The sequence below is a fragment of the Rhinolophus hipposideros genome, assembly GCF_964194185.1.
Source record: "Rhinolophus hipposideros genome assembly, chromosome: 7".
NCBI classification, from domain to species: Eukaryota; Metazoa; Chordata; class Mammalia; order Chiroptera; family Rhinolophidae; genus Rhinolophus; species Rhinolophus hipposideros.
Genome location: NC_138053.1, coordinates 84,727,073 through 84,751,794, shown reverse-complemented (window position 1 = coordinate 84,751,794; position 24,722 = coordinate 84,727,073). Strand labels below are relative to the sequence as shown.

At 33.0% G+C, this 24,722-nt stretch overlaps 1 protein-coding gene across 2 annotated transcripts in view; it reads right to left on the bottom strand.

Moving 5' to 3' along the window:
* The window catches only part of CDH10 (cadherin 10), a 146,458-nt gene extending 123,449 nt beyond the window's left edge, over positions 1 to 23,009 (bottom strand). Inside the window, exon 1 of one of the 2 annotated variants that reach the window (XM_081053547.1) lies at positions 22,848 to 23,009. The gene's annotated coding sequence lies outside the window, so the exon portion shown is untranslated. The remainder of the gene's footprint in view (positions 1 to 22,847) is intronic. The other variant, XM_081053548.1, reaches the window with a different exon arrangement.
* Between the last annotated feature and the right edge of the window lie 1,713 nt (positions 23,010 to 24,722).

Below are 24,722 nucleotides of genomic sequence, written 5' to 3'. Positions count from 1 at the left end.
TAAAATTAATAAGCCTCAATTATGAATCAATTAAGATATGAATAAGACATATCTTGCATAAGATATATAAAATATGATCGTGAGCTTTTTCTTCTCCAAAATCTGACCTTTGAATAAAAGAGGGGTTCTAAAAATGATGAAGCACATTAACATTGCCTTTGATTTAAAATCATATACATCCAACTATTATTCCAAAAGGGTGGTAAGGACAGGACATATACTTGCTAAAGTTGTACTTTTCTGACCTTCATATATTGTTTAGAACTATTCTAGGCAATCAACTCTGAATATGCTAATTATATTTTACAAGTTATGAAGCAACGCAGGTTTTTTTTCTCCTTTCATTGCCACAGTTTTGTACGTGGTGCCTTTGCTCGTCAGTATTCATGTTAGATATAAAGAATGTTGACAGAAGAGGCACATAAAAAAATACAAATCCTATAAAGCAACAATCAATTTAGGTGACTGACTAGCTCTGGACAGTTTGTTTCAACTTTTGAAGGTTTATGGAAAACTCTTCTTAGTTTCATCTTATCATCAAGGTCTAGCTGCCAGCATAATATACAAGATATTTGGACTTATCAAGATTTGACTTAATATTTTGAGGTTGAAACCAGATATATCTGCCAGCATGCAGCAAACATCGGTAATTCTGATGCAGTTTAGTTCAGGAAGAAGCCTCCTTCATCAGCTGTCTACTCAAGGACAGTCAGACCTGCCAATTCAAGGGAGCTGATCCTTAAAGTATCTGCTATATAAGTGCTTTTTCCTTTTATCCCTCGCCCACATTACTAGGGGTGTCACAGCAGCAGTAGGGAGAAAAAAACAAAGTGATCTAGTCTCCTTGAAATCTCCAGGAGTGAGATCGCCATCCAAAAATCTAACAGAATCCCTATATCCTTTCATTTATTTAAACATTATACATACATATATATGTATGTATATGTATAATGGAGAGACAGTTAAACAGAAACTGGAATAGCTGAAAATGGTGTGTGTGTGTGTGTGTATGTGTGTGTGTGTGTGAATATATATATATATATGAATTGAAAATGGTATATATATATATATATACATATATATGTATATATATATGTGTGTATATATATATATATATGAATTGAGAAAAGAAAAAAAAAAACGGAGCTAAACAAATGTTATTCTTGCCAGCACAGAGCTTACAATGGAAAGATTCAAACATAAATACAATAGAAAAGTAACACAGCAGAAACAAAACAAGCAAATTCACTGTCCTCAAGAAGCTTGATTTTCTTGGGAGGATGCCAACAATAAATAAATGGAATAAGCAAAATATATAGTACGTTGGGTGTGAGAAGTGTTTAGTAAACACCAATACTGGAAATGACCTAGGTAATGTTAAAGGATTTCTATTTTAAAGGGAGATGTCAGGGAATGCCTTCCTGAAAGGGTCATGTTTGAGCAAAGACCCAAAGGAAAGGAGGACGACCCTGGCCCAATATATATAATATGTAAATTATATACGTATATGTTTATAAGAAAAAAATCATTCCATGCAGGGGGACATTAAAATGCAAAGGCCCCACCCAAAACAGGGGCATAATAGAATGTTATGTGATCAGCCAGAAACCAGGATGGCTGAAATGGTGTATCCTGGGAGAGCAGAAGAAGAGTCTGGAGAAGAAATGCAGAAGAGACGATAGACAGGTCTTGCCAGCTTTTACAAGTCTTTGGCTTTTACACCAAGTGAGATATTTGCACAGAACAGTGACATAATCTCAATTACTTGGGTTGAGAATTAGTTGAGGCAGGGCAGCCACAGAAACAAGGAGAACCATTTGAAACTTCAACAGGATGGAGACGAAAATTTCAGCACAAACTCACTCATGAGCCACAGCAGACCTTTGACAAACCATATTCACTAAGGTGGTGAATGACTGCTAGCCAATTTTTTTGGCTTCTGAATGTTGGCAGTAACAGTACACAGAATGGATAATGAATGCATTCATCATAAGTGGACTATGAGAGTCAAGGAGGGAGAAGATAGAAGTATGCAGAAAGAAGGGAGATTCTTAATCAGTCATATTGTATTCTTTAGCTCTGTTGATAGGAAAGGGTATGTTCTCTTAGGCTGCAGAATTTGGAATACATCAAGATGGATGAGAATTGTGCAGAATCAGGTAAGTGCTTTAACCAAATCACTCTAGCTTGTGATTAGAGAATGGATGACCATTCTAAATCCCTATCAATACTGACAATAATGATGATTCACTTTAAATCTGCTAATATAAACGTTTAGATATAAGTCATATCTTACTGCTCTTCAGATCCCAGCCCCTGAAAACTCTAGAACACAGGAGACATTTAGTGGTGGTGGTAGTATGGTGGCTGTCAATATTAATAAGACAGCAACCATTGTTTCATGTATTTTAATTACAAAGAAATAAAATAAAGTTAGCTGGGGGGGGATGCTAATGTGAGATTTGTATTTTACCCACATATTTGTAAAATAAAACCTTTACTTAGAATCATTGCATTCTCTAAAACTCAGGGGGATAAAAGATAGAAATTCTCCAGATCAAGTCTTCATTTCAAAAAGAAGTTTCTGAGACCAAATAAAGTTATGTGACTTGCATATTTGACCGTAGTCGTGGCACTTTCTAGGACACATAGAAATGTGAAGTAGCTTCAAAGAGTGCTGTACTTATAATGCTAAATGTATGGAACAATTGAAGCGATCCTGAACGGTTTGTCTCTGCCAGAAATGAGTATTACTTCACCTTTCCTTTGTGTCACACAGGAAGAAGATACAGGACTGGTAAATAGAGCCACTGGATCAGGGCAGCATCACAGTGTTCATTTGCAGCCAATTCTAAGCCAGTGGTTCCTGCAGCTGCAGGAAGCCAGTCAGGCATACACCCAATGGGGGTACTAGTTTTATTTAACAGTCTGGAACAGCTGGAGAGCACACAGCTAACAACCACTTGAGCATGAAAGTGTCTGATGATTGCATATAAAATATGACTTGCAATGAGGAAAAAAGGTAATAATAATACACAACAGAACCCATGTGCAGTGACAGTCTAAAACCTGTAAGTTCCATAACAAATTTTAAAAGAGAACTGCCATTGCAATGTGCATTCTTATAGTAGAGTTTATTTCAAATCAGAAATAATTTAAACAATGAGAAATTATCTCTTTTCAATCACTTCAAAGTTCCTTGAATGAAAAATGATGCAAATTTAGCAAGAAAAAATTTAAAAAAAACCTCAAACACAGATCTTCAGATTGGGCAAGAGTTTTTCAATAGAGTTAAACCATCATCTGAACAAAAATATTTATGAAATGAAACAATCCTCTGGTCAGTATCTCTTACATCGCAGGAAAGAAAAGCTATCAGAAACAAAGCAAGCAGAAAGCAGTGCTGAATTCCAATGCAATTGCAGCATGAGTTGTACTTTTAAATAACCACATATGTGTTTTTAGAGATTTGTCTCACAGCACGTGTCTTTTTTCCCCATATAACTGTCAACTATATCAGTGAAGAAAATGAAAACTGTATCACTCAACCAATTTTTGCATTTTGTGAATTGTACCTTATCTAGTGAGAAATGAAAGTTCTCTCTCTTTTTTCACAAGAAATACATTTCTGTAACCTTTCTCCACTATCAAATTATAACAGCAGGTTGAAGGAAAAACACAGGACACAGCCAAATACCCACATAGCCACCACTTTTTGGAAAGCTCACTAGGTGCTCGAAGGTATAGCAGGAGACAAAAAATGCAGCCATTGAGAAGTAGCCTTCTGTTGTGAGGAAAGAACCAATTTTAGACCAATAGCACGCTCTTCTCTGCATTTTTACCTCCATAGCACTTATTACAATCAGGGCAAAAATATTAAATATTTTTGTTTAGGTTTTTATCATTTGATCTCCACTCTAGAATGAAAGATTCATGAGGTCATAGTTTTTCGTTGATCTTATATATGGATTTGTTTTCCCACTGCCTCAATCAATATTTAAATGAATCAATAAAATGTTACCAAATTTTGCTAAACATTGTTTAATCAAATTGTGAGTAAGCAACATAAACAAAGAGGGAGGAACACATAATTATCTCTGAAACATTTACATAAATCTATAATGAGGTGAAACAAGTTGGGGCATGGTCATCTCGGAAGTATGAGAATGTTTCTATATTAGTATATGAAACCGTGTAGCTATTTCCATATTAATCACCACACAAAGGTTTACTCTAAATCATTTCATTATATTTCTTGTTTCATGGAATATATCAAAAAGTGTTGTTTTCTTTTGTAAAAATAATAATCTTGTCATTTCATTTCTGAGATTCTAGATTCAGAAAGGAACTTAAAAATCAACTTTTCTAAATGCCCAATTTTTGATGGAAACAAAATAAACTCAAGAGGTATTAGGCAAGGTGTTCAAGATTCCTTGGTTGGTGAACAGGGCTGGACTGGCCCCATATTCTGAAATGCACACTCTTTCTGTTATGAATTTCTATGAACCACGAGTCACAATGTTCTCACACAATGTAGACTGCATTACCTCCAAAAATATGTGTAATAAAGCTAGAAACTGCTCACAGAAAGACAACTAAACAATCGTGAAAGAAATGGAGCAGCTGTGTATTAGAAGAATTTAAAGATTAGAATCTTCAATCTAGAAACTCTGACATCTATTAAATCATGAAGAAGGTGAATAGTGTGAAAGCCAAGCAAGCTATCCACAAACTTCAATTATACAAGGTCTAAGGGCGCCCTGTGAAGTTTCAAAGAGATAAATTTAGGATAAATAATGGAAAGTGCCATACTACTTTATTTATTAGGTAGAGTGCTCATGGAAGTAACACAGGCTGGAAATATAATAGGTTCATAAAAGGTTTAGATAAAAAACATACAATAAATCAATTCTAGACTATTAAAAGGAAGTGGCCCAATATATCATTAATACTGCTTTTATCTTTGTCAAAGTACAGGGCTCTCCTTGCTGTTCAGTTATACATGAAGTGATCAAGCTTAAACATTTCACACTGAAATTTAAGAACCAGGTGTCTTAGTAAAATGGGCTCAATAGCCAGAGCTGATGTGGTGCAGTATTCAGACACAAGTACTCACTGTGAATGAATGAATTTCCTGTAGCCAAGAGAGTTGCCAAATGACTGTTATGAAAATGTGATTAGATATACTGAACTCTCTCTGAGAGTGCATTCTCTCCAAATGTTTGCATAAAATGTCTACATTAACTGCAATTCTGTGTGATTCTGGAAGATACAAATAACAAATTCACAAACAAAACATACCAAAAGCTATTTTTCTATAAATCTAGACTCTAGATTTTGGTACACAAAAAGCTTTATTTTGAAGTATCTTAGCCCCTTGGTATTAGGGATCTACAAAGTTTTCTCACATCATGAGGTCCATCACATTTTAAAACGTTAACCTAGCTCTAAAATAGCATCACTATCTATTATTCCCACCCAGTACTTATGATTTGCAATATTTTTACTAAATATTGAGAGAGATCATTTTAGATCTATCCTGAGTTTTTATGTTTACTTGTGTTCTCATGACATTTGTTGCTACATCGATGTGAATTACTTATAGGATAATGTGACTGAAACATGTATAAAATAAGCATAAGAGCTTGTATACATTTTTTTTTGTAAAATGATAAACATTTGTGTTTACAATACAACACAAAAATAATCATTGCAAAAAACTCACAAAATTAACAGCATTCAAATCAATACTAATTTTATATAACAGATTATTTTGATTCATAGAACTAAGTTGTTGAATGTGAACATGACATTGAGAATTAAAATTAATGTACATTAGAAATTACATATACAGCAAAGTAAACTCTTGGTTCACTTTTCTTTAGGTGTCAACATTTTCAAATAATTCATATATTTTATCATAACATCTTTTGAAGCTCACTTAGCAAAAACCTATACAATATATTTCCACCTCTGATCTTTTATCAGAAACCCAGTGGAAGCATGAAAGTGACAATGATCACAATGGAAAAATGGGTTCTGAAATAACATGGGAATTACAAGATAGTTATTCACCTTACATATATGATTATACTAAATATATTCATATTATCATATGAAAGCTCACAGTTTTCAAAATTCATATAACCTAAATCAGGTTTGAGAAACTCTGGTTTATGTCATAACCTCAACAAGGTTTTCTAATAGTGAATTTTTAGAAAAATATAACATAATCTTATAGGTAGAGCCATACGGGGAAGACATGCTATGGAGTGTTTTCTTGGTAATAACTATTTAGTTTACTAAAATTCAGGGAGTAGTGTGTAAACTCACTTGACATGTGAGTCGGTCAACTTATGCTATAAAAGTAGTTTATTTAAGAGTTTGGCATTTTTCATTTGTATATGCTCAATAGGTTTCATAATGATTAACAAGCTATTTTTAATTAAAAAGGTTTTTGAAAAATTAGTCCATATTCATAACACTTTCTAACAAAATTGTCTATGTACAAGGAAAATGGTTCTCTAACTGTAGACACATGAACCCCTAACCTCTATAACCAGAGGCAACCACTGTGACTGTTTTCCCATGTACACTTCAAAAGTATTCCATGTACTTTCAAAAATAGCATTACATGCCTTATTTCTGCAACTGGGAGCATTTAAAAAGAAAAGAAAACAAAAACTACGGTAATGGTAAGAGAATGACTTAAAGCTCATGGAGCAATTTATGGCAACTTTTTAAGTTAGTTGTTTTAGTGACATTTCCTACCTAAAATGCAAATCTCATCATTCATAAATTTTGACAACTTAATTGTACATATTAATAAAACAGTGCTTAACATATGGCGCTGTTTTACATGATAAATCCTACTTATTTTTGGTCAATTTTCTCTCATTGAAAAAGAAATAATAACAAGTCAATAATAAACAAATTTTATAAAAAGGAAAAACGGGAGTAGAAAAAATTAGATCATATATGTTCTCCTCTCAGGAATACATACATAACATAAGTTTACCTTGACTACAGGACATTCATTCATTCCATAGTTACTGAGTACTTGTTATGAGATAGAGGGCAGGTACCATAGCATCAGAGTTTGCATTTGGCTCTCTCACTTTCTAGCTTTGGTATTTGTGAAAATCATCTAAACTCTCTATATCTCAGTTCTCTCATTTGTAAAATGAAGACAATGATATTACCTGTCTCCTTTAAAATGATGATTACAAGAAATAATAAATTATAGAATTGTACACTTGAAACCTACATACTAACCATTCTCACCCCAATAAATTTATTAATAAAGCAAAAGAAATACTAAATGTAAATCACTCTATATAGTGCCTGGCACTTAAAAAGTTCTCAACAAATAAGTTATCTTTATCATGGATATTATCAATATGTAGTCATTTGCTTTAAAACTTTTTAGTAACAAAAACATACAAAAATAATCACTATTAGTGAAAGCACAATGATAGTTTCAGCTATTATATTAAGAGTATGTACTGTACACCATACACTACTACAAGATTACATATGTTATCTCAGTTAACTATAAAAAAATAAATTAACTCACGAAGTTGATATTGTTTGAGTCTTCACTTCACAGTGAGTAAAACTGATTACTCTTAGAGCATGGTAGTGATAACACAGGGATATGGGTTTTAAGATATAGCTCTACTTTGCATTTCGCCAATAACTGGCCATGAGACTAAGAACAAGTTGTTTTCTCCGGAAAAAAAATAAAATGGGTTTGAAATAAACAACCCCTGGTCACACAATGAACCTAAACTGAAGTAGAATTAAAAAAAAAAAAAAAAAATCTATGTGACACATCGAACTATCAGTAGTCTTAATAGCTTTGGAACACCAGACCCATCCGCAAACATAGACTAGAGATAATTCCACTTCCACCATTGGGACAAGATGCTAGACAGTAATCAAACCATGAGGCACTGTAAACGAGTGCTTGGGAAATCACAGCTATGAAATGGAAATTTAGAACATATACGTTTGTGTTTGAGAGCATATATGAGAAAATTGCTAGGAATGGAGCATGGACAGAATCGGACACATTTATTAGCATAATTCCATTGGCACTCCTAGGTTGGCTTACCTTGGGGAAACAATATAGCTTTTGGTTGACTTTGAAGCATTTGGGCTTATATCGGCAGCATCATATGAAGTATATAAAGTGCCAAGAATAATGGTTGATCCTTTTTTTAACCTTATTTGACTCCATGTGTTTAGAGTAAAGTGGTACCCTTTGAAAAGAACTTTCAGAATATTGTCTCTTTAAAAAAATTGTTTAATCATGTCTGAACCCCTTAAATCAGTATTTAAGTTTCTTCATAGATACAGTTTTCTCAGCACAAATCTAGTGTGGTTCCTTAGTGACCAAACAAAACTCAATGTTCATTCCTGTTTTTGCTCACAGTGATACAATTTTGGAATATCTTTTCTTACATACATTCTATACATTCTCCAAGGTCAAGCCAAGGTCAAGTAACAATTTTATTTACCCCATTGCTCCAGCTTTCTGACTTATACTGATGATTGATGATTCCTAGTATTTACTGGTTTCGTCATTTTAGTGCTTAATTATATGCCACCAGGTCCTGTCTGTACTATTTTGCTTCTCAGTATCATACTAAGTCTCTTATTTTATCTATTATGTCCATCTCCATGTATAACACAAAGCTTTGTACATAATGTATGCTTAAAACATTAAATGGTTATAAAGAGTCAACAAGAAATCAAATAAGAATTTGTGTATTTCAAAATGAGTAATGTCCCCTTCAATGTTTCTTTCCATTTTAAAATTGGTTTTAGAATCACTTCATGGGCACAGATATAAAAAATATTACAGTATTTTCCAGTTATAATTATTTATCTGGTGGACACATTCAGGTCACCCAGCAATATGTATATATGTACACACACACACACACACACACACACACACAAACAGCTATACCATAACTCCAAAAATTCTGATACAATAGGTCTAGGGAAGGGCCTGTTGTGTATATTAAATGAATAACGTGATCAATCAATCACTCAACCAATAAATCAGGTTGGGAAAAAAAAAAAAAACTGCTTTAAAGTTTGTATTTCTAAAAAAGAAAATTGCTTTAGAATAAAGGTGAGATAGAGAATATTATCCAGTGAAAAGGAACTGGATCACATCTTTTAATTAGTTATCTAATCATTCAATTTTACTATATGTACTATATTTATTTATAAATGGTAAACCATAATATATGTTCTACTTATCTGATGTGTGAATTTCCTCATTACACATTTGCTGCTATGTGGGAGTTACTAAATTAAGTGTTGGGGTCATAGATAAAAATCAAAATTATTCTGGTTTTAAGAATATATGTCTATACTTGTATCTATATCTATACCTATTATCTATATATCTATATATCAAGGCAGATGATAACCCATGGTAAAGAGAGGGATAAATAAAAAGTTGTGAGTTTTCCAAAGCTAGAGAGCCCTTTGAGCAGAAGAACTCAAAGAACATCTTAAGAAAAAAGTAACCTGTGAAGCCTATCTGAATGGTTTGAGTTTTAGTAGGTGGAACCTGGGGGCAGAGTGAGCAATATAAACAAAGCTAGAACCATTTAAAATAATAATAAAATGATAATTCTCCTGAGACCAGGTCAATTTGTTTATATTATGAAGCAAATGGGGGGGGGGGTAACAGAGGAAATCATGATAATTTAAAAGAAAAGGAAGAATTAGATCAGATGAGATTAAAGAATTTGGATTTTACCCAGTGAGCATTAATAATGCTGATAATATTTACTAGGAACTCGTTAATTATAAAAACAAACAAACAAAAAACTGTTTTCCACATAGAGCTTCATTTATTCCTTTCAGAAGATTTAAGAAGTCCCCACAGTTTCCAAACAAGGAAACTGAGGTTTAGCTAGATTAAATAACTTGGTCAAAATTTCCAAGCTCCTTGGCGGCAGAAGTGAAAGATCTGTCCAACTCTGGAGTGACAACAATTTACCATTATGTAGTTAGTAAGCGGTACCCCTTAAAATGGAGTTGTGCAGGGAAATTTTTGAGCTAGTGAGTGAAACAGAGTCACAGTTTTAAGGGTATAGCTTTAATTTCATCTCTGAAGAAGCCTGTTTTATTTAGACTTTAACATTGGCACATGTTCTTCTCTTTAATGTCATAGTACCCTGTTTGGACTCTTCCTTGTAATCATCAGACTATACTGTCATTTCTGTTTTAATTTTCTCCTGGACAGTGTCACAAGGCATTAGACATTAGGAAGTTTGAGTGTGACTTATTTTCTTTCACATCCTGGTACCTAACATATTGCTTCCTCCATAATGGGAAATCAATAAATATTATTGAATGAATACGAATACAAAAAATGAATTAAGAAAAATATTTTTTAAAAAGGTTAGAGGGGGAAGAGTGAAGATTAGCAGGGAGGTATTTGGATTTCATTGCTCATTAGTTTTACCTTTTAATAACCAGTTGAAATATACTTACTTTTCAAGTCCCCTTTCACACCACTATGATTCAAATTCCATATTCCTTATCTACATTCACCTAAAAATTCATTCATTCTATAAGCAAAGCACTAAATAATTTAAAATATAATTGCTACTGTATTTTCATCTCATTTTAGAAGGGACCATAACTGGTTTCCAAGTTCCTAGCAAGTTCCACAATATATATTAGGAATTCTAAAATGTGGTTGAACTGCGAAGGGAAGATGTAAGTTGAATGTCTTCTGTAGTACTAAATTGGAATCAAGGAAAGAATCAATTTTATAATTTTTATAGTTAGAATTAAAAGGACTTGTCAAATAGTCATATTTGCGCTGGGGGGAAGTTTAGATTTATAGACAACATATTTTCAACACTAGATCTTTTAAAAAAACAGTAAGATGTTTACAAATGATCTCAGGATGATGGTTAACAATGGAAATCGCCCTTATCACTTGAGGCTAAGTTATCTTTGGTAAACAGGTATACTATATTTTACTAAAACTGAGAAGTGACTAGAAATTTCTAGCTAAGTGTCTTGGGTTGTTTCTTGGTTTTTACTCATCAGGGGAAGAGGTTTCATGTTTCTTTCTACATTTATGATTATCCACTTACTATTCATTAGCAAAAAAAAATGTGTCCTAAGCAATAGCATTAAATGTGAATATTACATCATAAGGTTTCATCTTTATTTTAAATGTTTCTAAACTCTTAAATATTCCAATTCATTTCTATTTCTATGTCCCTTTTGGAGTTGAAATAGATACTTTATATATTTATTTGAAATGATGAACAGTGTGCAGCATTGTATAGAAAAAAAGCTAGTGGTCTTTTGAGAATAAAAGCAAATCAATAGTAGTATCTCTTAGAATAGAAGCACTTTTGTTGACAAAGGGAGCATGGTTTAATGGGAAGCAAAGTAACTTTGTCAGTCATACTATTATATATATATAATATAAATAGTCAGTCAGACTATTGGGATGTGCATGAGAAATGACATGCTCTGACCACTTGTTCTATATGAAGAGATAGCCTGAAACGTTCAAAACAGAGAGGGAAAAAGGGAGGAAAAGGGAGAGGGAGACGGACAGGGAGGGGGGGGGAGGGAGAGGGAGAGGGAGAGAGAGAGGGAGAGGGAGAGGGAGAGGGATAGAGAGACAGGGAAAGGGATGGGTGAGGAAATTATTTGTGTTATCAAGATGGTCAATTTATGGCTTTAACATATAACATCGTCATGAGATTTTTTTTTTGTAATTTTATAAATTTGTCTTCAATTCCCATTGAGAACGACTTTTTCAATTAGAGTTAATCATCCCAGCGCCCCAAAGAGGGGCAATTCAGCTGTTTATACTGTGGCCTGTGAATGTGACTACGGGATTATTTCATGTCCAATCTTGGAATTGAAGTCTTACTAAGGTTTTGATGATGATAAAGAAGAAGATGATGATGATGATAGATGGTGATACTTCAAGATAGCAACATCAATGTATCCAGATAGATAAATAGATAAAAACAGTTATAGCTATAGATATATAAATAAATTAGAGGAATTCTTTTGCTCATCTTTTGCTATGGGCAATGTACAAATTAAATGCGTTCTGATCAAATTTCTTTATCATCACCTTCAGATGATAAGCAATAAGGTGGAAGCCCATGTAAGCAATCAATGATTGTTCCTGATTTTAAAATCTAGAAGTGCTTATTTCATGGTTCCTAGGAAATAATTGTATTGTTTTATTTTTAATGGTAGGTACTTCCTTGTAAAATTACAAGAGAAACAATAAGTATGTGTTCTGCTTTTGTGCAAGAGTGTTATTAGGTTACAAAACTAAGTAAAAGAGACTTGATGATTGGTGAGTACGTACATTACACCAAGTGAATTATAAATTATTCTGGTATTTATGGAAAAATGAAAGCAAACAAATTTGTCTTTCTGAGCTTTCAATGAGTTCACTGACAAACGCATTCAATTACCAGGGTTTGCTGGTCTTTGTTTTTTGTTTTTAATGTAGGCTGCATGTTTATATTTAAGTTTTCCAAAATGCAAAAATAAAAACTATACAGCCCCTGGTTTCCTTGTCCCGCACATCAGAGGGTGTAGGAAGGCATTTTGCCTTGAGAAAGTTAAACATTTAAGGAATGATTAGAGTTAACTTGCAGCTCTACAGTAAAAACATTTTTTTTCAGTTTAAAAATTCTATCTTGTCTCAAAAGTTTAAAATATTTTGCTTAAGGTTTTTGAAAAACAATATTTTTATAATTATAGTAATGTAATGATTAAATTGAATTAATCTAAACATAATCCATTTTTAATGCCATTTTATAGCCCTTCATGTAAGTTCACATTTGTTTGAAAGCTTCAAAGGGCAATCAATGTTCTGTAGGAAAAGAATCTGAAGCCAGAGAGCATTCCCCAATATACTATAATATGGCCACAAGGTGGCCCCAAACACCTAAGTATGGTATTTTACCTATTGAAAAGTTAATAGAATTTTACCAGAAATATTAACAGCCATTTATCCCATAAATGGGTTAATACTTCAGAAATATAAAATCACTTCAACCTTCAGATGAAGTTTTGAAGTATAATTTACATTATTTTAAAAAGCAGGCATTCAAAACAACACATTAAATGGGTGAGAACTTGAAGGAATTTGAAAAGAAATGATTAGTCTGCATAATTAATTATTCAACATGTATTGTGTTTAGGTTTTTAAAATTAATTTATCCTCTATTTTACACAATTTTTTTCACTTAATTTCTCACTAAACGATAAGAAAATATTTACAAGTTAATGAACTTTATCTTTAGCATAATTAAAGAATTTTAAAACTAAACAGAGTATGTCTAATTTTTAGCCCTTGTAAGCCTAATTCTAAAAGTACATATTTTTGGAAAATCAAGTAAACTAAAGTATATAATATTCATAGAATATTTTAAAATAACTATCCCAATCAATCAGCTATAAAGTTAAATCATTTAACCAAATATTATAGTGAAGCTATGAAGATAAAATGAATGCTATTAAATGATTACAATGTTTAATAAAGATGATATGAAGACTGTGACTTTGATTTAAAAATAATAATTAAATAAATAATAGATGTAAATACATAGCCTTGATAAAAATTAGAGTTATTGCTACTATGTTCACAAAATTATACCAGTTGGCTAGTTTTCTGGTCTTTATATGACTCACTTCACCTTTCCATGTGGGTGGATAAGATAAAGTGCAAAGTGTATTCTTTAACTAGAAGTTCTGAAATAAATATATTAATTAGTCCTGAATTATAAATAAAAATGAAAACTGTGGTATAAATCTGAATTTTTTAAATATTTTTTTAAATGAAAGGTATTTATGGACTCATAGAAATGTATATTTTATGATCAATGTACATAACTTTTGTAATTTTATGGATTGTATAAACAAACATAAAAAATTTATGTAATTTTATGGATTGAATAAACAAGCATAAATATTTTATGTAATTTTATGGATTACATAAACAAAGATAATCAATGTTTTGATTTGTTTGCTTATGTAATCCATAAAATTAATTCCACATACTTTTTAATTACCATACAAATAGAACAACAAAAGAAAGAAAAGAAACAGAACCGTTATTTTAAACTGATCTTCCTATCACCTTGAACGAAAAGAATGAATTATCTAAATAAAACCTGTTAAAATTTTCACATTTTGCCGCAGATTATATGTCTTCATCAGACAATTTCCGAGACTTAGTCTAAGAAAGTGGTAGCTCAGTGACCTTTCATCTTATAATATAGAGTGCAGAATTATTCCTGAGATTTATAGGTATCCAAACTTTAATGGGATTATTTCTGTAATGCACTGCCTACGGTCATCATTCTTGTTCTAATTCTCATTACTCTGGCCTCAAGAAGGCGAATCTGTGAAAGGAACCATTACTGCAGTATATTCAGAATGGTTCATGTTTCACCTGACTGAGTTTATGTGGCTTATGGAATTCAAAACAGTTAGTCTTTGTCTTTCTAATATTTTCTCCCTCCTCTGCCTCCTTTTTAGGTCCTTCAACGTCATTTTCAAAATCCATATCTATTAATTCCCTAGCTCATGCAATTACTACATGTGAGTCTGAGAATGTAATTTAAGTTTTCAGGTTACATTATCTCTTTATGCAACTGACATTTTCACAATCATTCGCAGATGAATCTATTTAGAACAGTTATATATTGAGCCCTTCCCAGTTACAATAATAGATAGTATTTCTAATGATAACAATAACAGATAAACTATTGTGTCCTTGGAAATTATACAGTTCAAATTTCCATTTTCACAAGCTAAAAAAAAAAATTCTTTTTAAACGTAACGAAAAATTTATGTTAGAATTAGTGATAGAATCAGACTTAAAAAAACAAGAATTTTTCATTTCAACTCAAGCACAAAATTTTTATCACATGGTACAAGTTAATTTTTTTAAAAATTTTAAAGTTGTAGCCCTAGTCATGTTGCGTGCTATTGTTAAAGAAAACACACACTCAATATTAATGAAAAAGCATTGGTCACATGAATTCACATATAATGACAATAATACCAATAAATTAATAGGTAACAATAATAATATGTAACACTAGAACACCCATTGTATGACAAATGTTAATAACCCTTTATAGTTATTGTTTCTTTTAATCATGCCCATTGCACTATTATGTAAGTATAGTTATTAACCCATTTAACAGATGAAAAAACTACCAGGTATATTACATATTAAATATATGCTTAAGTAACAGAGGCTTTAAACCCAAACATCTTGGTACCATAGTCCATGCTTTTATCCATCAAAGAAATTCTAAGAAAGGCCATCTTGCCAATCTTGCCATTGTAAGTAAAGCAATCTCAGAGCTTCTGACATGCAGCCTTATCACTATGCTGTTTTCCTATTAAACATGACCTTCATCGAGTGTCCTCACAAAAATAGAATGCTACATGGGAGAATGTTTTTCAGAATGACCAAGTTTGAAATTCAATAGCTTCTATGGAGTAAATACTGTAATTGCTGATGGGGGTGTAACATTGTAATTGCTGATGGTGGAAGCTTTGGTTCATTAAGAATTTTTAGCAATACAATTTTGGGGTCTACTTCGTATACAGATGTACATTTTTTATTTAGCCTTCTTGTCTGGAATGGAATATTCGTATCAAATTTGAATCCTTGCTGCAAACCGACAATTGGCTATTGTAAATGTGAAGTACAAAACAGATCACCAGCCAAGATGCTGCTCCCACTTGAAGCAGAATTCACTCTCAGTAGTCCACTGAATGAATCTGAGGCTACACAAAAACATATCATGAACTAATCCGGTAACTTATTCTGATATTTTCTTGAAAGACATCATGTGAATTTGAATGCAATGCAACTTGAAAAAGTGATGAAATTCATGACTTGTATTAGTCATTCCCAAAGTACCTAATATTCATCCTTCTTACATTTATCAAAACAGGAATATAATAGCAAGTTGTATGATTATTCATCTATACCTCACTGTAGCAGAGGCTTTATTTTGTTTTTCTCTCTCTCCTTATGTGTATTCTGGATGCTTCCATAGTGTCTGGCGTATGGTAGGTCTTAAAGGATACAGGGTGAATGCAGGAATGAATGAATGAAACAAGATACTGAAAGGTCTCTTCAATAGTCTATATAAGAGAAAATCAAAACTGAAGACTGTGTTATGTGGAGACATTAGATGACTGCCCAATGATATTCTGCTATCTAATGTACTACTATTCTAGAAATTAAAACTTTTAGAACTGCTAATATTTGTTATAAATCATACGATATTTAATTGTGATTATCTCACATTAGAACCACCTCTACTCAAGTACCAAATCTATAGGATTCATTCTTATGTCTCTGGGTGTGGTACTAGGAGGGGTAGCTCATGTAAACTTCCCCCAAAATGAATGAAATAAATTAGAAGCTGAGGGGAAAAAAATGAGCAAGTTATTATTTAGATTTCAGGAGATCATTTAAATTCATAAAGAAAAAATGCAAAAAAAAATATGACACATGCAAAAGAATAAATAGCTACATATGGTAGCCTAAAATCAAAAGACAGTTATTAAAGAGTATGAATGTTCCATTGTCATTGTAGTTAGTCTGTTAGCACTATTAAATATTGAAATTTTCCATAAGGATTATTTGGGCTATATGCAATATCTTAGTTTGTTTCTAGAAAGAAAAAAAGAGCTTCTCATCCACACCTTCTTCTTAGACCTACCTAGAACTAGGTTTGACCCAGCCTCTACCAATAAAGTGAAGTGAACTGATGTCTTTGTCCTGCAGTCAAGATTATGGTTACCATTTCTTTAACTTCACATCTCTACTGGGCTGCATGCCCAGTAGAGGTTGTACACCTAACATTGACATGTCTTTGAGCTAGAAAAAACAAACAAACAAGAAAAAAGGTTGAGTAAAGCAATTGTTTCTCTTAACTTAGATTTTAGGGATATTTAATTTCCCAGTATTTTTCTTTTTTTTTTTTACTGTTGAAAATAAATACTGTGTCTATTACCAAGATAGTAGTTTTACGAATTAATAATTTTTAAAAAGATTATGCAGAATTACCTACTTATTAAATGTTGAAAAATAGGGGTATACATTTTTAAAAGCATAGTAGCTAGAAGAGATTCTTAGAAAAATGTAGAGTTCTCATTTTTTTTTATTGCATCGATCCAAAAAGCTTTGTCAGTAGGGAAAAAAAAAATCACTTATTTCGTATAGAAATTCTATAGAAAATCTCCACTTTTCCTTCCAGCAGGGGAAAAGAAAAATAGAAGAGAGAAAAAGGGAAGAGTGCTTCTAAGTAAAGGACTGTACTGAGCATTCATTTTTGAACAAATCTCCAAAACAGTGGCAGAAACCCTGGTGAAGGGAGTACATGAAGACAGAAAAACTTTCTGTAGGTTCTTATTCATGGGGAAAGGGTTTTATTCAAATTTAGGAAGCTAGATGCAGACATATAAATATTCATGTTGGTGTTTTTCACTTTCCTGAGACTACATATTGAATAGTCACTCTGGTGACAAAATTTGGTTCAACACTGCAGAGCAGGAATAACCACCAACTTATTGTCCTTTATGAAGAAGGAGAAGGAGAAGGGAGGGGAGGGAGGAAAAAGGAAGGGAGGGTGAGGGGAGAGGAGTAGAAGAATGCGAGAAGGGGAGAAGAAGAAAGAAGAAAGAAGAACAAATAAGAAGGAGGAGGAGGAGAATAAAGTTTTATATTTGACTAGGCTAATTGTTTGATATTGTTTACTCAGTTTCTGCTTATTTGATTAAACAAGTTAACACACACTATTTCATTTTAATGGTTTCTTTTATGTCATTGCTAAAGCAAACAAATGTTGATATTAAAAGAACACACAATCAGGGTTCTGTCAAACTATTTCAATACCTTTTGTTAAATTAACAAATATTCCCAATCAATAACTGATGTTCTGAGTGTAATAACTTATATCTATGTATTCTACATCCTGATACTCTGGAAAAGTCATTTCATTATAAATGCAGAATTTCCCATTATCGCTTGCTACTGCAATAAACTACACTGGTGTCAATTTCAAATCTTTAAAAGCCTAGGTGTTTTAATATCTATAAAATTTACTCTCATTTTAAAGGATACACTCTAGCCAACTTATCTGTCATATACTTTATGCTATAATGTAAATAATAATGTAATGAATTGAATGTATAATGTGGCAGATGAAAGAATACTGGCCATAAAATTCATGACCTACAAAAATATTATTTTGTATAGGGTTACATAAAAAAAAAAGCACATGGGAAACTCAAGGATTTTTATAACAGCCATAAATGAAGAAGGAGAGGAGGAAGGGAGGGAAAGGAAAAGAGGGAGAAGAAGGGAGAGAGAAGAAGGGAGGGAAAGGAAGGAAGGAGAAGGAGGGAGGGAAAGGTGTGTGTGTGTGGAGAGAGAGAGAGAGAGAGAGAGAGAGAGAGAGAGAGAGAGAGAGAGAAGCAGGGCTCTGAAAGTGTTTAAACATGTTATTCAATGATAAATTTCCTGTTGTGAAGCCATGTTGTATTATACCTTGAAGCCCATTGAGTAATTTTGTGCTGAATCTTGAAATATTATTTTTTTATATTTCTGCATCATACAGAACATTTAGAATCAAGGCTGTTTTCTAATAAGGGTCGGGGGAGGATTTTAAATTGAGATGACATGGTTTGGTAAAGTGCTTTATAATGTTACTGACAAACTCTCTAAGGGCATATATCTCTACTAAAGGGGGTGGTTTATATGAAGGCATTCAATCTCCCACAGGCAGTCATTATTTTCAAAGAATGCTGCATTTATTTTCTAAAATGTGGTAAAATGAAATTTTATTTTATTCTTACTCAATTTTCAGTTTTCCCTTTCTTTAAAACCCACCTCTAATATGGCAATGTTTAGAAAGCCTCATGTACACTGCAAGAGAGAAATAAAAATGTAAAGACATTAGTGAATCAGATTTTTTTCTTTAAAAAAATACGTTACTTTTTTTTATTAGTTGCATTGATAAAGAGTTCAGTAAAAGTTATACCGAAACATTTGTTTTAAAACATTATTTTAACAGATCAATGTTAACATTACATTAAGGATAATGCATTCCCAGAAATCTACAACTTCAACGTGATAAATGTGATTTTTTACAATATTTGCCTCTTGAATTAGCTGGATTGAGTAGTGACAAAGGAGCTATGGCAAAGGCAAAAAATGGCCTCATATGCTTTAGATGCCCTTACAAAAGACAACACAAATGGATTTTAAAAGGGCTCGAGGTCTCACTAAAATGTCAAGTGAGGTGAGGATGCTGTATGTAGGGCAAGAAAGGAAGAAAAGAACAGATGTGACTCTGAGCTGATATTGTTATCTTAGAAAACAGGCATTCCTTGTTGACCCTCTGAAATTTTCTAGTGCTCATGCACGAAAAAAATCTGTAATTTTGAATGTTGAATTTACTGGACGTAAAAGCAGGGGATGTTACATTAGGGCTCTATGGATTTAGTCTAAGTGCTTTAACTAGAAAAAAGAAGGCAGATTTTAGAATGTTTAAATTCAGAACTTTTTTCTACCTGCATATTATCAGGTTATTGTAACGATGGCAAAATAAAATTTTCTTTATGAACTCATTGGTCTGAATCAAGTGTCAAGAAAAGGAAAACAGATTTACCTATGTTAACTTTCATTGCTCAAATATGTATTCATAATGCTATTCCTTGGACTCTGTTCTTTTTCAAAATATTCGTAATAGGGACCATATACACTTAGTACAAATGCTTCAATGTCACCATGGCTCAGTATAAGCCTAACAAGAATGAAGGAACCTTTTTTGCTATTTGATTTTTAACTCCAGTCTATTTCAGACATGACTGCTAAATATAGTATGGTTAATAAAGTGATTTTTCTGAAACCCTATTCAGAGAATATTTTAGGTTAATCAAAAGCAGTTTTCAAAAAGAGACCTGAAATTTAGAGATCAAATCCCTGTGTAAAATTACTTATGATTGGTATAATTTCTCTGCTTATACTTTGTTACTTTGTATCAGTGTTTTGCAAGCACTTCTAATGTAGCAACAGTATTAGAATGTAATTTGCATAGTAAAAATAAGAATATATTATAGTTAATGTTTTTGAAACCCAAGGGCTAAACTAGAGGTACTGGGGTTTCTATCCATAATTTTTATTAATTGCTAACTATGCAACGCTATTACTGATAATAACCCTTAACAAAAATATGGTTCACTTTGCTGCTGAATCAGCACCCTCGGAACTAACGCTGTTCGTGTGCTGCAGCCTAGCGGAATGATTTGGTATAAAAATGACATATTCCAGGACAGAGTGTTAGCACTTGCTGCAAAGTAGGTTAAGAAACAGGAAATAAGTCATATCTCCAGAAATCACACAGATAATATACACTCTACCCCCAGTTACTTGTTTATATTGGAAATTAAGTGAAGATCAAGAAATGCATCCTAGAGTCTGAACAGGGCTCATGTATTTTGGAATTAACCTTTACAGTTTCAAATATTCTCTTTTACAACAACAAAAATCCTACCTCTTTCAGATTACACTAACTTTTTTCATAATGTGCCAGAAATGTATATATCGCTAGTTATAAAATCAATTTGTATCCCTCTTTAAAAAATAAAGAAAGAAAATGTGAATGTAGGTAAACATTTTACAGTGTAATATTAAAATGAATACCTGTATATAACTCTTCTGATCATTAAACATCTACTTTTTATAAACATCTAGGAATATCACTGGAAGCACTGACCAAGTACCAGACAATTTAACCATCTCATACCTATACAAATGTATGTGGATGTTATACAGATTATATGGTGCTTTCCTATTTTAACCTTAGTTTTTTTTGTTTGTTTTTGTTTTTGTCCTATTTCAAGACATCTAAGTATATGGAATTCTATTCTTTGATTAGAGTAGGGAAGGCATATGCAATCACCACGGAAGTCAATTTATTAGCACAAAGTATTTGAAACCAAGGAAGTACCTGATTTAATGAAAGCAGACATCAATTCATACTTTGAAAACACAGCCCCCACCAAAAAAAAAAAAGTAAAAGCAAATGAAAGAAGCATTTCTTTATGTTTTTATCATTAGAATGGATTTATATTTGATGTGTCCCTAAGCCACAGACAGTCTGCTTAGATCTGTGCACTCTCCAAACCTTTCACCCTCCCCAACCCAATAAACCAGGATTTCCTTATACACTATACATTGAATACGTATGTGCCACATTACTACATTGCAGGGAAGGGGGGCAAGGCAGATTATCCGCACAACTTATTTACCTGTTTCTCTATGACACCTTTTCCTTTTTTCTTTATCACTTTAACTATAAATGAACCTAGAGCTCTTGTCAATGACATAATGTTTTCATGAAAGTTCTACTAATTAAAAATCCTCACCATACCAGACCTAAAAAATGAGCACACTCTTGCCAAGTGTTATTCACCACAGAGACACTGTTGTAGCTACGTTTTAAGGAAGGATAGAGGGGGATGGTGTGGAGGGAGAAAGTCTAACATATGCACTGATGTATAACAGTTGTCAGCCTCAGAAAGACAGATTATTTTTAACATAGATCCTTCAAGAAAAAAGAAAGAAAGAAAGAAAGAAAGAAAGAAAGAAAGAAAGAAAGAAAGAAAGAAAGAAAGAAAGAAAGAAAGAAAGAAAGGAAGAGAAAGAAAGAAAGAAAGAAAATGTATCTCCAAAAAGCTGAGAGTAATGGATGTGTAGTTTTGGATAACAGAAGATTTTTACTGGAATGAGGAACCATAATTATAGAAAATAGTTTTTTGCGGTTTTTTTTTTTTTTTTTTTTTTTTTTTTTAGCAAAAGATGATAGGGCAGTGTTTAAATGATATCTGTCTTTGATTGCACCTGTAGACCCCATTTTTTAGGTATAAGGAGATGGTAGGTTTTGATTGTAGAGGCATAAAAACACTTTCAGATTACTGCTTTTGCCCCTACTTACAGTGCCATCAATAGTTACTTGTTGGGAACACGCATTTATACTTGCAATGTGCTGCATTAATTTAACACCACATAAAATATGGATTTTATTGCAGCAGAGACAATGCTGCAACTGCTGACTACATGCATTTAACCTCCCCTCTTCATCTCCCCCCCCCCCATACTTCTGACTCAGACATAAAATTGTGAATATGGGAATGATACCTATTCAATTTCTGATAAATGGCAATCTATTTTATTTATGTAGATGCTTAGTGACCATTGACTGTTTCAAGGAATCTGTCTTCTGCCTGTCATTTCTCTTTATATTAAACGTACAATGAAGTGATTATGAATAAGCACAGAGTGAATCCATTCATATGGAATGCAAAGTAATGTTAGATGATTCTAAGAGTTCACAGCAACGATGTTCTCTCTTAAGCTGATTTTTAAAATAAAGACGAACAAGTATAAGCATGACAAATTTCTCTCCGTAATACATTTTCAGCATCTCTTTGGAGTGAATTAATTCACAAACTCTAATATCATGACCCACTGTTGAGCATAATATAAAATGTATCCAGTTTTACATTACCCTACATTCAAAGCAGTTCTTTCTAGACTCCAATATATAGTTTTATGCTTTAATGTATTCATGTATTAAAGATAATTATTTGGAAATGATTGCCAAATATAACTTAAAAACATCTACCTCCCCCTCCCGCCAAGGAAAGAAAATAAAAGACCTTAAGAGAGTTTTTTTTGGTGTTTTTTTTTTAAAGAGAGAGAGATGAAGACTTCCTACCTTTTTTATCGGCTTCTGGATAACGGAAGTTGGTTCCAGCCAAAATAACCCTGGAGAAATGTTCACTATGTCCCCTTTTTGTTTGTTTTCGGCTGTTATTTTTCTATCACTGATTCTACTTCAATCTAACTCAAGCTTTCTCTCAGCATCACTTTTAACTCTGGACGGCAGGGAACCGAAGAAAACGGACTGGGGTGGGAGGGGGGCGAGCTCTCTCTGATTGGCTTTCATTCAGTGCTCCTGATTGAGGAGGAGAAAAAAAATGGGAAAGGAGAGGGGGAGAAGCCTTTCCTTACTCGGAGAGAAAGGTTCTGCTGATAGAGCTGCAGCACTCGCCCTGGGAAGGTTGGAGACTGGGGAAGTGCTGGCTTTTGCTAGCACACAGCGATTTGCAAGTGAATGCGAGGGGAGGGCGCATCCGAGAGGAGGGCTTTGGATGAAAGGCGTCCCCTCCCCCCAGGGCAAAAAGACTCTCTGTTTGAAGGCGAAGGTAATCAGCCCAATCTAATCCGGCTGTGTCGTAATACAATCTCAGGAACAGGACTGCTTCGTGCGATTCTTTTTTAATAGATACTTTTTCTTCTTCTGACATATATATTCCTGCATCATCCTTACGCCAGGCTATCGAAATACAAGTATTAACGGAGTGCCAAGTCAAATTGCAACCAGAACCGAAATGTTACTAGCGTGATGTTTGCTGCGGTTTCAATTTTCAATTTTGCTTTCAGTGAACTTTTGTTTTCTGATTCTCCAAATACGTTATTTTTGTTGCTTATTGTCACACGAGAACATACCTTGCTCATCGTTTTGAAATGTCTGTGAGCCAGTCTTGTCCGCTTAACTTGATGTGCTTTGCATTTTTCTATTTTATAGGTAAAAAAATATTTTATTCATAATTTAAATATGCAATTAATGCATTAAAACATTTAGACTTTGGACTTGACACAACCTTCCCTTATTTCTTGTTTTTCTTCCCTTTTTAATTTTTCATCTCAGAATTTCAGTTTCATTCCCAAATGTGTTTGGAGCAGATGGAAATACATCTGAGTGGTTCTATTTATGTATCAATCATCTAAGTCCATCTCTCCATTCACCTATCTCTTCATTAGGTTGGAATAAACCAAAACCTTACCAAAGGATGTCAGTATAACTCCACGGAATAATGAACATCTTTATATTTTTCTGGCTACATGTAGATATCACTTTAAAGTAAATAAACTATATAAAATACGATAAAATAGTAATATACTGCACAATAATTTTAAAGCTGGGGGAGGTTATGAAGATAATCTTGTCCAGCTGTAACATTTTTTTAAATAGATAATACTGCTAAGGAAAGTTAAATGACTTGCTTAAGCAAGGAATCCAGTGGCAGAGTTAAAACTATAATGGCAGTTTATATTTTATAGTTATATAAATATATATATATATATATACTTGCAATTTTAATTCTGTTTCTGAGATGACGTGCTACGTCCTGGGTATATATTTGATTATTCCAACATCAATAGATCCATTACACGGTCAGCATAGTGGGAAAGGAAAGAATCTCAACCTGAGGGGGAAAAAGGGGAGGAGGGAAATCCTAACTTAGATTCAAAAAAGTTTTACTATACCCCAAGGTTATTATATGACCAATGCTACTAACTAGTTTTATATTTTGAAATATCAAATAGCTCCCCACTCCACAACCTGATATTTAGATACAAAGGGACTTTTGAAATGCTAATGTTACACATGAGAGCATTAAGATCTGGACAACTGTAATGACCCTGCTCAAGTTGTGTGACAACAGAGGTAGAATTCTTACACTTATTTCTATCACTCATCCATAGTTTTTTGTGATCAGAGTGTCCTAACTTTAGAGTCAGGTCA